This window comes from Ruditapes philippinarum, unplaced genomic scaffold, assembly GCF_026571515.1.
Source record: "Ruditapes philippinarum isolate M1 unplaced genomic scaffold, ASM2657151v2 ctg6033_1_1_1_1, whole genome shotgun sequence".
Taxonomy (NCBI): Eukaryota; Metazoa; Mollusca; class Bivalvia; order Venerida; family Veneridae; genus Ruditapes; species Ruditapes philippinarum.
The window spans coordinates 39,981-54,423 of NW_026859677.1; the positions used below are offsets into that span (position 1 = coordinate 39,981).

The following is a 14,443-nucleotide window of genomic DNA, read 5'->3' on the forward strand; positions in this document are numbered from 1 at the left end:
TTTCAATGGCAACACCATAAGCCTACGAAGCAGCCTGCCCAGGCTTGTATGATGAAACCATTCTGGTAGCATTGTAACGGCTATCAAAGGACAAGTCAAGATGGTTTGGATGGGGTCTTGATTTTTCTTGTTATCTTGGCTAACAAGTTTCCTTTTCTCCTCCATATCTTCATTGTTGAGCTTTTATTTTAATAGAAGTCCAGAATGAAGCTTTTAATGTGACAGATTTAATATAGAATAAAGAAGGACGAAATTGTCTGAGCCGTGTCCTGACACAGTACTTTTACTAAATCCGCAGGTATCCCCAATGACTTCATACATGGAATCAGATGCAAACAACTTAATGCTAACAAAACTTGATTTCTTGGTGAAATGGCATGGTTTCTCTTAGTACTTCTTAGTAATTAGTTCATTTTCTAGTAAATTTACAATATGATTAACACCTTCATTACTAAATCTGTACCTGCGTATCATTTCACTGTCAGTCATTTCACGTAGATGCGAGATATAACTCTTCTTATAGAAACTAATATAAAAGTAGCCATCTTTTATTCCTCTGTTAAATTTTTAACGGAGGTTCAAACCTCGATTAAATTGACAGACAGATTCAGCTGTTTAAGTGGCAGTTAAAGTGAACTTTAATTTTGAGCAACAGAATTTAACACAAAGGTTAACTTTAACCGTCTGTTAATGCATTTATTACAAAAAATAAAATAGAAAAATAATTCTGATTTTTGTTATAATAAAACTAAAAATCAGATTTGTTTCTATTTTTCTTTTTTAATATATGCATATTATATTTAAATAACATATTTTAGGTCTATCATCTTTGATACTATGCGTAACTAGGCAGAAAATATTCAATAATACCGCGGGCCTCATCTATAGACTTTTCTATAAATATTGCGAAAACTTTAAAAAAGTGTGTGTGGGGGGGGTCTTTTTATTATTAAGGAAGTTTAACATATATCCTAAATATTTTATCAATTATTAGTCATTATCAATATAATAGTCAAATCTCTTTAAAAAAAAACTATAACCAAATTCAAGTCAAACTAAAAAAGAAAAAATAGTATGATGTCACTTTAATAACTAGTTTTACCAAAAAAAAAGGAAAAAAGAGATCCCGTTGTAGTGTATAAAGGCGCTATGATAGGGTTACATAATCATATAAAGCAGAATGGAATACAGCATTATAGAATTTATCAAAACTTTGCATGATCTTAGAATAATATTGTGATAACAGAAGCATTTTAAGCAATAAAATTCTGGTGCACCGACCTCGTTTCGAGTTATCTTTCCTCTTGCTTTTGAAGGTTCGATAATGATTATAAACAATCAAGGGTATCAATTGCTTATGTTATCAGCATATCTGACTTCTTTCTGAGTATTCCTGTAAAATTTCCAGAAAATGTAACAAGTAGTTTGTGTATTTGTTTTCGTTATTGAAAGATATGCAATTAAAAATGGCCTATTCTTAAAGATTTTGCGATTCTCCGTACATAAAATGAATAAAAGAAACAGAAGTGTATTAGAATTCTATCAAATTTTGTATTCTAGACTTAACAAATAATAAAATGGAGAAAAAATAAACATAAACCAATAGTAAAATAATAATATAGAATTAATGTTTCAGTAATCACCTAAAACAATCAAAGCACTGAAAGTACTGGAGGGTCGCTTGCGCTGACAAATTTATATGGCATTATATTGCTGGTGATCACCTGAAAGGCAAAAGCATGTTCTTTAGCAACTTTTTTGAAAAAGGTCATGTCATATTCAAGTGGAAATGATTGAATACAAAGGAAAGAGCAATATTTTATTTAATTTAATTCAGGAAGATTTATCATTGGCATCCAACAATTACAACACGGTTTATCAAAAGTACTAAAAACCAGTATTTTTTCTCAAGTGGCTCAGTTGAGATCGAAAAACCAAACTGCTTTATATCCTCAAAATAATACTTTGAAAGTTGAATAAATTTTAAGAGTACACTACTGACAGAAGCAGAAGCTGGAAGTAGATAACCAAGTCCTCTATTAACAATGACTTAGCATTGATAATTTCATCTACTTATAAAGCATATGAAAAACATGCTCATTCTTGGGGATTATAGTTATTATCAATCTGATATTCAAGTTATCAAGTCCAAACAACTCGATAAGAAAATGGTTGAAAAATCTTTCTGTTTATATGCATACTAGTAATAAGTGTTCCATCAGGGATAAACTTTCAGTGATTGTGAATACATGACTTATCAATGTCACAATTTCATCCAGAGAGATTCATGAAATTCTCACAAACAATAAGTCAAGTATGGTCAGTTAAAACTAGAACTATCTCTAAATGTGATTAATACCCCCATAAAACAGCTTTGGACATTAGGATGTAACAGAATACCTTGTAAAAGAATTGAAATAGAGTTATGTTTGTGGGCATTTAAAGATAGTAAGTTGTGGTTCCTGTATGTTGCATTTCCTTTCAATGTGGTTGACCATTGATGAAGTTTTATTGAATAACTCTGTAATAAGTCAAGAAAGACAAGGAAAAGGATCAAAGGGCAATAACTCTATAAATACTGCAGATGGAGTAATGGTAATTGTACACTGCACTTTCTCTCATTCGCTTGACCATTGTATGAAGTTGAATTGAATTCCAAATACTAGTTTTCAAGTGATGCACTGGACAAAAGTACCAAAGGGCACTTACTGTAGAGTCATTCCTGCAAAGTTTGGTTACTGTGCAGTCTTTGGTTTCTGAGGAGATTTGTTTAAAGAAATTTTTAACGACCCACGACAACTGATGGAGGAGGATCACAATAGTTCACCATGAGCACGTTGTGCTCAGGTGAGCTAAAAAATAATGATCAAAATACAAGTTCGTGGATAACCTCGGCAATGCCAACATGACTGTTACCATACCTCTATTTTTTAAAAAGAAAAAGTCGAGCTAAACAGGGGCATAACTGCATCAAAAATAATTTATTGTGGCCAAAATTGAACGAAAATCTGTCTTTTGATACTAACATGGCAAATATCAAAACACTTCATTCCTTCATAAGTTGTCCTGCAGAAATCAATTGAACACCATAACTTATAACATGCTTTTCAGTAAAAACAAGGGTGCCATAGTCACAAAATACGCCCGTTTACGAAAGCTTTAGATGGAGATGGGGGCATTATGGATAAGTGTTATCTAGCAAGCAAGTTTTTATCCTTGGCACTGTGTTGTTAAATGAACCTTAAAACAAATCAGTAGGGAAGATATGCACAGGATGTGTGACCTTGACCGTGGTCGCAGGGACCTGAATTTTATGCACGGCACTCAGCCTCACAATGATGAACATTTGTGCCAAATTATATTGAAATCCCTCTATGCATGTAGAAGTTTTGCTCCAGACAAGCGTTTTGCTATGAGCTCTAACGGTGACCTTCACCTCTGACCTAGAGACTTGGTTCATGTGCAGGGCACTACGTCTCATGGTGGTGAACAATTCTATAAAGTAACATTAAAATTCCTCCATGCATGTAGAAAATATGCTCCGGACAACATCTGGATATTTTATCATCTCCAGTGACCTTGACCTTGCAAATATTAACCTAAATTAAATGTGTCACACCTGTAGTCATAATAGTTACCATTTGTGCTACAATCCATCAATAAATGATAACTAAATGGTCCCTATACACATCTTCAAATTTTATCTGAACTTTGATCTCTATGTGTAACCTTGACTTTGGTCGCAGGGATCTGAATTTTGCGTGCGACACTCAGCCTCACAATGGTGAACATTTGTGCCAAGTTATATTGAAATCCCCCTATGAATGTAGAAGTTTTGCTCCAGACAAGCGTTTTTCAATGAGCTCTAAGTGTGACCTTGACCTTTGACCTGGAGACCTGGATCATGCATGGAGCAATACATATCATGGTGGTGAACATTTCCATAAAGTATTATAAAAATTCTTCCATACATGTAGGAGATATGCTCCAGACAAAATCTGGATATTTCACCATCTTTAGTGACCTTGACCTTGCATATATTGACCAAAAGTACATGTGTCATAGCCGTATTCATGATAATGACCATTTGTGTTACAATCCCACGATAAATGAAGATTAAATCGTCCCTATACACATCTTCATATTTTTATCTAAACTTTGACCTCTATGTGTGGCCTTGACCTTGGCTGAAGGGACCTGAATTTTGTGCGCGACACTCCGCCTCACAATGGTGTACATTTGTGCCAAGTTATATTGAAATCCCTCTATGCATGTGGAAGTTTTGCTCCGGACAAGCGTTTTTCAATGAGCTCTAAGTGTGACCTTGACCTTTGACCTAGAGACCTAGTTCATGTGCGTGACATGGCTTCTCATAATGGTGAACATTTCTATGAAATTTCATTAAAATCCCTCCATGCGTGTAAGAGATATGCTCCGGACAAAATCTGGATATTTCATCATCTTTAGTGACCTTGTATATATTGACCTAAATTATATGTATCACAGCCATAGTCTTGATAATGACCATTTGTGTTTCAATCCCTCAATAAATGATGACTAAATGGTCCATATACACATCTTCATATTTTTATCTGAACTTTGACCTCTATGTGTGACCTTGACCTTGGCCGCAAGGACCTGAATCTTGCGCGCGACACTCCGCCTCACAATGGTGAACATTTGTGCCAAGTAATATTGAAATCCCTCTATACATGTGGAAGTTTTGCTCCGGACAAGCATTTTTCAATGAGCTCTAAGTGTGACCTTGACCTTTGACCTAAAGACCTGGTTCATGTGCGCGACACTGCTCCTCATAATGGTGAACATTTCTATGAAGTTTCATTAAAATCCCTCCATACATGTAGGAGATATGCTCCGGACAAAATCTGGATATTTCATCATTTAGTGACCTTGACCTTGTATATATTGACCTAAATTATATGTATCACAGCCATAGTCTTGATAATGACCATTTGTGTTACAATCCCTCAATAAATGATGACTAAATGGTCCATATACACATCTTCATTTTTTTATCTGAACTTTGACCTCTATGTGTGACCTTGACCTTGGCTGTAAGGACCTGAATCTTGCGCGCGACACTTTGCCTCACAATGGTGAACATTTGTGCCAAGTAATATTGAAATCCCTCTATACATGTAGAAGTTTTGCTCCGGACAAGCATTTTTCAATGAGCTCTAAGTGTGACCTTGACCTTTGACCTAGTTCATGTGCGCAACACTGCTCCTCATAGTGGTGAAAATTTCTATGAAGTTTAATTAAAATCCCTCCATACATGTAGGAGATATGCTCCGGACAAAAATTGGACGTCGCCCGCCCGCCCGCCAGGGGCGTTCCCATAATACGTCCCGTTTTTCAAATGGGCGTATAAAAATGACATTACTTTTAAATTATTTCACAATAAAGTATTCAGTCAGTAAGTAGCCAGGCTTTATTTGAATGAGGATGAAAAGCCTATAAACAAACAGAAATTTTGTGGGAAATACATTTATTTCTCAGAAAAATGTGATAAATAAAGAGTAGATAATTAATATTTGCAAATCATGAAGGCAATTAAACAATTCAGGAAATAATACAGAATCACTTTCAAATATGAACATTGAAAATTATTTATTTTACACAGACAAAAAAATCTGCTCTCTTTGGCTTGTATGAGGGGCTATAAACCTCGAACATAATAAGGCGTCATATCTGAACTACTTTCAGTCACAGTAAAATAGCAGCCTCCATGGCAAAGTTATACTAATACATAATATATGTTTTTCAATGCCATTCATGAAAATATCTAATCTGCTGTTCACTCTATGAAATATATTTGGATCTTGCATGCAAAAGAAACAAATATCCATCATGTCCATTATTATTTATATATATGATATGTTCCAAATTTTTTCATGCTTACAAAAATTATATATCTATGTAAATTAGTTCATTTATAACAAGCAAAACTGTAATTTCATTGTTCTGACCAACAATCTGCAGTGTTTTTGTTAAACAGCCATACTCCAAGACTGACAAGTTTTCTTTGGCATTATATTATCCAAAATTAACAATATTGGGAAATAATGGAAAACAGAAATATTAACAAATACATGTATAAAATAAAACCAATGTATAATAATTCAATGTCCATTTATAGTTAAAACTGTGGAATTTAGCTATGTCAATGTCTGAAGGGATTCCAGTTCAATTAATCTTGTGTTCTCCCATAACTGAAGCTACAAATATCTGAAAATAAAATATATTTGTCATGTTGCAAGTTATTGTTAATGATATCTGGCACTGAATTTATTCCAAATCATAAAGACAATGTGCTCCATACATGCCATACTTAACAATTTACCAGTAAATCGAAGACATATTTCTTCTATAATTTTTTATCATATCTTTGCATGAATTATCATAGTTAGCTTACACCACTATGTAAAATGCTAGTTTCTGGTCACAAGAAAATCAAAAGCAATGGATGGTGTGATATTCAAACAAAATTAACTTTACAAATGCTGCTGAAAAACAAACAAGAATATTGTCAATTACTTTCAATTAAATGACAGGACAATTAATGCTGCTTTACAAGAATAGAACACCACTTCTGACTGCAAGCAGAACCATAGTGTATTCTGGTGTCAGGAAAATAATTATTATCGCTTATTTTTGTATCTCATGCTGAAGTTTCCTTTTGAATACAGGAATAACTCCTTCACATAGTTAGCTTCACTTCAATTAAGTTGTTCCAGAAATAATACATTGTCTACTGGGTACTTCAGACAGCTTCATTTGAACAGAGTGGGCAACTTCTAACTGCAAAGTGGGAGCAAGGTTTAGTAAAACAATTAAACAGCATAATTTGTTCAAATACAAGAAACTAGAAACAGGGCGTTCAAATACAAGAAACTAGAAACAGGGCATAATCTGTTAAAAAAATTGAAAATTTTAATGAGCATACATTTCATTTTTTTAATTTTCTAGTGTAACATGTTTACAATAATATATATTTTTTGAATGATTACTCTTCCTACAATGAATTAATGTATTTCTGGAAAGGAGACTTCTAATTTTAAATACTTTGTCATGATTTTGAATTAGTAAAGGTCTGCAATGATATCAGTCAAACATTAGAAAGTAAAAACCTTTGTACAACAATATTGGTGCAAGTTGAAAATTTGGAAAAACCCTAAAACTGTAATTCATTCATTAATCATTTTTCCACATAATCTAGTAGTAAAACATGATGATATTTGTCACAAAATCCTGGACTTCAGGCATATGCACCATGCAACAAGTGATTACAGTAAACATGTTTAAAAAGTTTGATGACTCTAATTAATTGCTAATGGATCAGTTATTACCACAAGATGACATACCTTAGAACCTTATGATATTAGGAATGACCTTTATTGACATGCAATCAACAACAGACCTAAATTTTTTATTGAAAAAATGACAAACCTGTATGATTTTTTTTCCTCTGCAGCAGAAACCCCTTCCTTACAGATAATTTCAAAGAATCTATAACTAGGATCCACATCATCATGAAGACTTCTAGGCTGGAACTCCATCACTTTTTGCTATAACAAACTGCCGGTTTGAGCTGTCTTGTCCTGTATACATGTATATAACTTGTCTGAACCTACTGTACCTTCACTGTTATCAAACAGTAACATGACAGAAGTCATCTAAAAAAAAAGCAAAACAAAATTTAATGTCTTATATTAAAGATCATGCACAAGTAATCAGTATTAAACAAGCAAGTTATATCATTTAACCACAATTGTTTCTGCATATATGATATCTGTGTTAAATATATATCAAATAATAACTTTAAAGTTCCATTAAGCCTTAGAAAAGATAAAAAGTTTATTTTTGAAACTTTCCTTTTACATATCTTGTTGCACCTCTCAAATAGTTACATGTACTCATTGGACATGTACATGTAGAGAAATTATCTATTATCTGGCAATTGGTATAATTACATTAATTTAGTATTCTGTATGGAAGTCAAAATAATACTTTGCTCACATTTTGCTACCTTTACAACACATGACTGTTTGTTCAGTGTTACTCTTTTCAGTTGTTAGACATTTGAAAGGCTCTAAATACATCATTAAAACATTATTGAACACATGTTTGACCTTTCTAAAGAATTACAAAATTATTTATCTCTGACACATTATATGTGCTTTTAAGATTTTCAATTTTTTTATCAGAGATTCTTTTACCTATACTCTTATTCTATAGATTAATTACTAAGAACAGAAAATAATGTAAAATGTACTATTTTTTTCAATTTTATTATTTAATAAAATACAAAAAGGAAAACTGTTTCTCTCTGTAACCAAAGAGAAATCATAAATATTGTAAACTTCAGACTCATACCCTTATTACTACCTTTAGCATTAATGGGCTCTGATGGCTGAATTCTAAGGTTGTTATAATTTATGTACTTTTACAGTCAAAATGAGGTAAATATTTTTCAAGGAATTCTTCTTATAAATATATATGCGGACACAAAACAAATAAATTTAACGATATGACAATAAGTTAAATTCAGTATTTGACCTTGATGGTCAGTCATCTCAAGGTCAATGTCATATATGAATTACTTAAAGGGACTCCACTGAGGCTTTTGACAAGACCGGATTGGAAATAATTTTTCAAGATTGATTATAATTTATATGATATTCTATTTGATGTAGATCTCAGCAAAAAACCTAAATGCAAAAATTTCAGATCATGCACTCACTCTGTTTTCCCAGAATGATTACCTGAACAGTATAAAATGTCCCAAAAATGAACAGTGTTGCCGAGCTTTTGATTCATACATGTATCGGGAAAAATAGAATAAGAATAGCACAAATATACAATTTTCAATGTATTTCTAAATATATTTCTTAACAGTATGTGCATATCATTCTGGACACAAGGAAAAAAACAACAGCATTTATTGCAAAAAAAACTGGTATACTGCTTTTTTACAGGAAATACTTCCATGAGGGTAATGTTGTTTTTAATTTTGACTACTAAGTCAAATATGTGTTTCAAAATTTTCCAGAGCTCAATAAAATAAATGTGGGTTTTTATTATAAACAAACATTTAAAGAGAACTTACACTGAACAATACTATCATAGTATGTCTTGACCATATCACATTAAAAACCTCACACAACAGTTTGTTATTTCACACACCTGAAATATAAGCATTTCTTATTTAACATTAATATGATTTTCATATCAACAATAAAGCATTCCCAACTTATAGTTATCTAAATCATTTGGCTTAAAGGGATACTCAGGCAAAATAATGGCAAAAATATAAAAATGATTTTCTGTACTCAAATCACCCTAAAATGACATTTCTTAAAGTCCCAACATGAATTTCTGTATAAATTCTATATATTTTGGGTTTGAAGTTTAAATATATCTATAAATGTTGAACGAAATTTTGACGCGAACAGAATCACCGAATAGTTTAAAAACAAGTCATGCGATTTGAACAAACCCTGGAAGTTACAATAACAAATATTGTGGATATTGTATGATTGAAACAAGAGGGCCATGATGGCCCTGAGGTCGCTCACCTGTATATAGGCCCCCCCCAACCCCCCCCCCCCAACATTGCAGGGTCAATTTAACCCAAGGGCTTTTATTTGCACAAACTTGGTAGACACCCATAAGAAGATGTTCATGCTAAACATCTAAGCTCTAGCTCATTGGGCTTTTTAAAAGAAGATTTTTTTTAAAGTTTTTACTATACACATATAGTTAAAAACAATGACACCCCTGGGGCCGGGCCAGTTTTGACCCCAGGGCTTTTATTTAAACAACTTTGTAAACACTCACTAGAAGATGTTTCATGCTTAATATCTAAACTCTAGCTATTTGGGTTTTTTCAAAGAAGATTTTAAGTTTTTGCTATAAACATATAAAGAAAATCAATGACCCCCGGGGCGGGGCCAATTTTGACCCAATGTCTTTTATTTGAACAAACTTTGTAGACACTCACTAAAAGATATTTCATGCTTAATATCTTAACTCTAGCTATTTGGGCTTTTTCAAAGAAGATTTTTTAAGTTTTTACTATATGCATGTAGGGAAAATCAATGACCCCCCGGGGCGGGGCCAATTTTGACCCCAGGGCTTTTATTTGAACAAACTTGGTAGACACCCATTAGAACATGTTTGATGCTCCTTATCTTAGCCATAGCTCTTTGAGTTCTTTAAAAGAAGATTTTTTAAGTTTTTACTATATGCATATAGGGAAAATCAATGACCCCCCGGGGCGGCGGGCCCAATTTTGACCCCAGGGCTTTTATTTGAACAAACTTGGTAGACACCCATTAGAACATGTTTCATGCTAAATATCTTAGCTCTAGCTCTTTGGGTTCTTTAAAAGAAGATTTTTAAAGTTTTTACTATATGCATATAGGGAAAATCAATGACCCCCCGGGGCGGGGCCAATTTTGACCCCAGGGCTTTTATTTGAACAAACTTGGTAGACACCTATTAGAACATGTTTGATGCTCAATATCTTAGCCATAGCTCTTTGAGTTCTTTAAAAGAAGATTTTTTAAGTTTTTACTATATGCATATAGGAAATCAATGACCCCCCGGGGCGGGGCCAATTTTGACCCCAGGGCTTTTATTTGAACAAACTTGGTAGACACCTATTAGAACATGTTTGATGCTCAATATCTTAGCCATAGCTCTTTGAGTTCTTTAAAAGAAGATTTTTTAAGTTTTTACTATATGCATATAGGGAAAATCAATGACCCCCCGGGGCGGGGCCAATTTTGACCCCAGGGCTTTTATTTGAACAAACTTGGTAGACACCCATTAGAACATGTTTCATGCTAAATATCTTAGCTCTAGCTCTTTGGGTTCTTTAAAAGAAGATTTTTAAAGTTTTTACTATATGCATATAGGGAAAATCAATGACCCCCCCCGGGGCGGGCCAATTTTGACCCAGGGCTTTTATTTGAACAAACTTGGTAGACACTCACTAGAAGATGTTTCATGCCAAATATCTAAGCTCTAGCTCTTATGGTTTATTAAAAGAAGATATTTAAAGTTTTTTCTTTCCGTTGCCATGGCAACCAGAGTTCTGCATGGAATTAAATTCTTTGAACAATTTTTAAAGGTGACCACCAAAGGAACATTCCTGTGAAGTTTGGATGAAATTGGCTTAGTGGTTTATGAGGAGATGTCATTTAAAGTAAAAGTTTACGGACGGACGAACGGACGGCGGACGGACAGACGCCGTACGAAAAGCAATCACAAAAGCTCACCCTGTCACTTTGTGACAGGTGAGCTAAAAAGTCTAAGTAATTGATTTGACATGTTTTTTAACGTTTCCAGAGTACAGAGTGACAACTATTGTGAAATTTTAGCGCTCTAACCTGACCCACGCGGGTCAAGTTAGGAAAACACCATTTTATTCTTTATATGGAGAAAAGTTTTGTTCCTTTGACTGTTTAGTGTTTTCATTTTGAGGACATTTACAGAATAATGAATGAAAATTTCAAAACTAAGAAATGAAAATTTTGCCTGTGTCTCCCTTTAATAGTCAAATCAGCTACATCATGTACATGTATATATACCAACTCAAAACAGGTCAATGCATCAAACTATTGGAATAAATCAAAAGCAAGTTAAATGTTGACCATAACCATTCAAACAACATCATTCATGTTTATAAAAATACAATGATTATTTGTGAAATTAATCAGTCAAATCCCAATTTAATTAAATCAATTTAATCATATATTTTTCTTATATCAACATTTTTTTCATATTATAATATTAGAAAATCCCCTAATCATCATGTAAATAAAGTTTTATATGATACACAGTCTAAGTACTATCGTCCGTTTTTGTATGCACTAGCATAGAGCAGAATGGGGAACCACGCACTTGTTTGTGGGAGAACACTTCTGGATCAGGAATTACCTTCTAAAAAAATCTAGTTGTAGAATCTTTCTTTAAATACAGGCAAATATGACTGAGTGACAATGCTTGAGCAAAATAAATAAAATCCAGCTGTTTGCATATGTGTTTATCCTTAGTGGTCTCTTTATTCGCTCATTTAAAGCTTAATACTGGTAATTATGTACATAAAGAGAAACAGAAATTCTAAAAAGAAAGTCCAAATAGCAATATTGAAAATGCTGCAGACTCAGTTTGATTGAGCCAGTTCATGGATAGTACTGGAAAGTGCATGCTGCTGTTCACACCCTGGCCCAATAGCACCAGGTTAAGCAGTATTCAACATTTAAACATGTAATGGTACAATTTTGAAATTAGAAACATTAGCAGGTGTATTTTTATGGCAGTGATCATGGAATCTTCAATTTGACATGTTAGTGCAATTCCATGAAAAGTGGCGTTTGATTCCCAAAGAATACAATGTGTGTTCCCTTAATGAAAAAAAGAATGGGGGAACTGAACAAAAAAGGATACTGTTCATCAAGATTCTGTGTATTTTCTTCTTTGTTTTTCAAAAACTTTGGTTTAGATTATTTCAATAATTACACTATAAAAACTGAATTTGGCAAAGTATTTGAACTCAGTTAGTGTCAGTGTGAGAACCTAAGCCTTAATGAATAATCAGACACCTCCTCTAGGACAGAATTACAACATGCATGTAAACAAAGTAGTTTTTTGACTTCCATACCAAATACTAAATCACTTTAACTATACAGGACTGATAGCTATCTGTTATCTATTAAATATAAAGGATATACAAAATAAATGCAAAAAAACTAAACAATAAATATTTTTCAGTCCAAATTTTAGGTGGGGCGAATCGTCACTAAATTGGGACGAATCGTCACATCGGCGAATCGTTACCCTGTTACCGACAAATTTTATAAACAAATCTTCAAAAATTTATCACACGGGTGGCTCAGTTTCATAAAGTCTTTCTTATTAAATCGAAAATGAATTTTAAAAATGTTAATTTTAGGTGGGGCGAATCGTCACGGTGACGAATCGTTACCCTGTTACCGACAAAAAATCTTCAAAAATATATCACACGGGTGGCTCTGTTTCATACAGTAGTTCCTATTTAATCGAGGAAACTTAAAATTACTAAAGAACTTACAATTTCTTCATGTCTGTATCAATTAAGGTGCACCATCAATTAACGAAATGACGGAAGTCGAATCAACTGACCTCAATGACCTGTCACGTGATTCGATCGCGCATTGATATTTTTTCTGTACACAGCACAAATTTACTGTAATTTTCGATATCATGATACATTTCAAAATGCATGGTAACCCTCCTGTAATGAATGAAGGTACGGATGTTTTAACTTGTTACCGACCATACAGAACTATTTACTACGTGCATGAAATTTCAGCCGAAATTCGGTTCGCCGTAAGCGTCAAATGTAGCTTATAACTTTGGGCCGCTCTGCGCAAGCGCAGCGACCAGGGGCGTAACTAGGCGTACTCCTGTACGCCCGTGCGTACAAATCAATCCTGTGTTCAAAAAAATCACATGCGCTAAAAGTTCTAAAAAAGTGATAAAAACATAGGGGGTAGTGTGGTCGGGGCACATACAGGCCTACTGACTCTTTCGACTTAATCATTATATAAATATTTCATAACATTTACAGTATAAATTAATATCTTTTAAAAATGATCTATATTGTGATATATTGTACAGATTCAACGGAGGAAAGTTATGAAAAGCTTAAGGTGTCTTGTTCAGAACCTATTCTTGGCCGAGATATTCCCCTAGCATTGGCTTGGTGGCCTGTTTAAAATTGCGCAACGTGCTTATTTGGCGCGCAGGTCGCCCGCAATTTTTCCCCAACTTTTTACTATTCCCGTATCGGCCCTTTTGTGTCCTCTTCTGCTTTTGGTTGGGTGCCTTCTGGGTGCCCTGCTTGTTTGGCTGGATTGTGTAGGGGGCTGAGTTCTGCCAACGTAGCCTTGAATGTTTTATTTTTAATTTCATCTTTTAAACACGTAACAAATTGGTGTAATTTCTCAATGGCATATTAATCAATTGATTGATAGAATTACTTTGCCGTGCCAAAAAGGGCAGACACATACAAAGAATGTACTCTTCCTTCTCAATTTTATGCAGTTATTTAAAAGAATAGTAATATTCTAAAATAAGTTCTTGAGATTACATTTATTGTTCTCTGTGGTCAGCAAAACATTGCGATGAGTCATCAAGAAAGTTACATCATTATTAAAGTCGTACATGCATATATCTGCTTATGAATTTACTTTATCACAAACGTTCTTAAATGAGTCCTTTAATGTATTCACATGATCCACATAATCTATGTGATATTCAACAATTTTTAATTAATTTACTGACATTTCTGTTAGGAGATTTTGAAATATCTTTGCATGTAATATAACGTGTAATATAACGCGTTTTTTATATATACATGTATTGTAATGTA

At 33.5% G+C, this 14,443-nt stretch overlaps 1 long non-coding RNA gene across 1 annotated transcript; it reads right to left on the bottom strand.

The window, feature by feature from the left end:
• Positions 1–1,662: 1,662 nt before the first annotated feature.
• Positions 1,663–13,246, bottom strand: LOC132757481 (uncharacterized). Its single transcript, XR_009629462.1, has 5 exons — positions 13,121–13,246; positions 9,131–9,207; positions 7,471–7,697; positions 4,911–6,822; positions 1,663–4,471 (listed from the first exon to the last, which is right to left on the bottom strand). It is a non-coding gene; the product is annotated as an uncharacterized LOC132757481 (long non-coding RNA).
• Between the last annotated feature and the right edge of the window lie 1,197 nt (positions 13,247–14,443).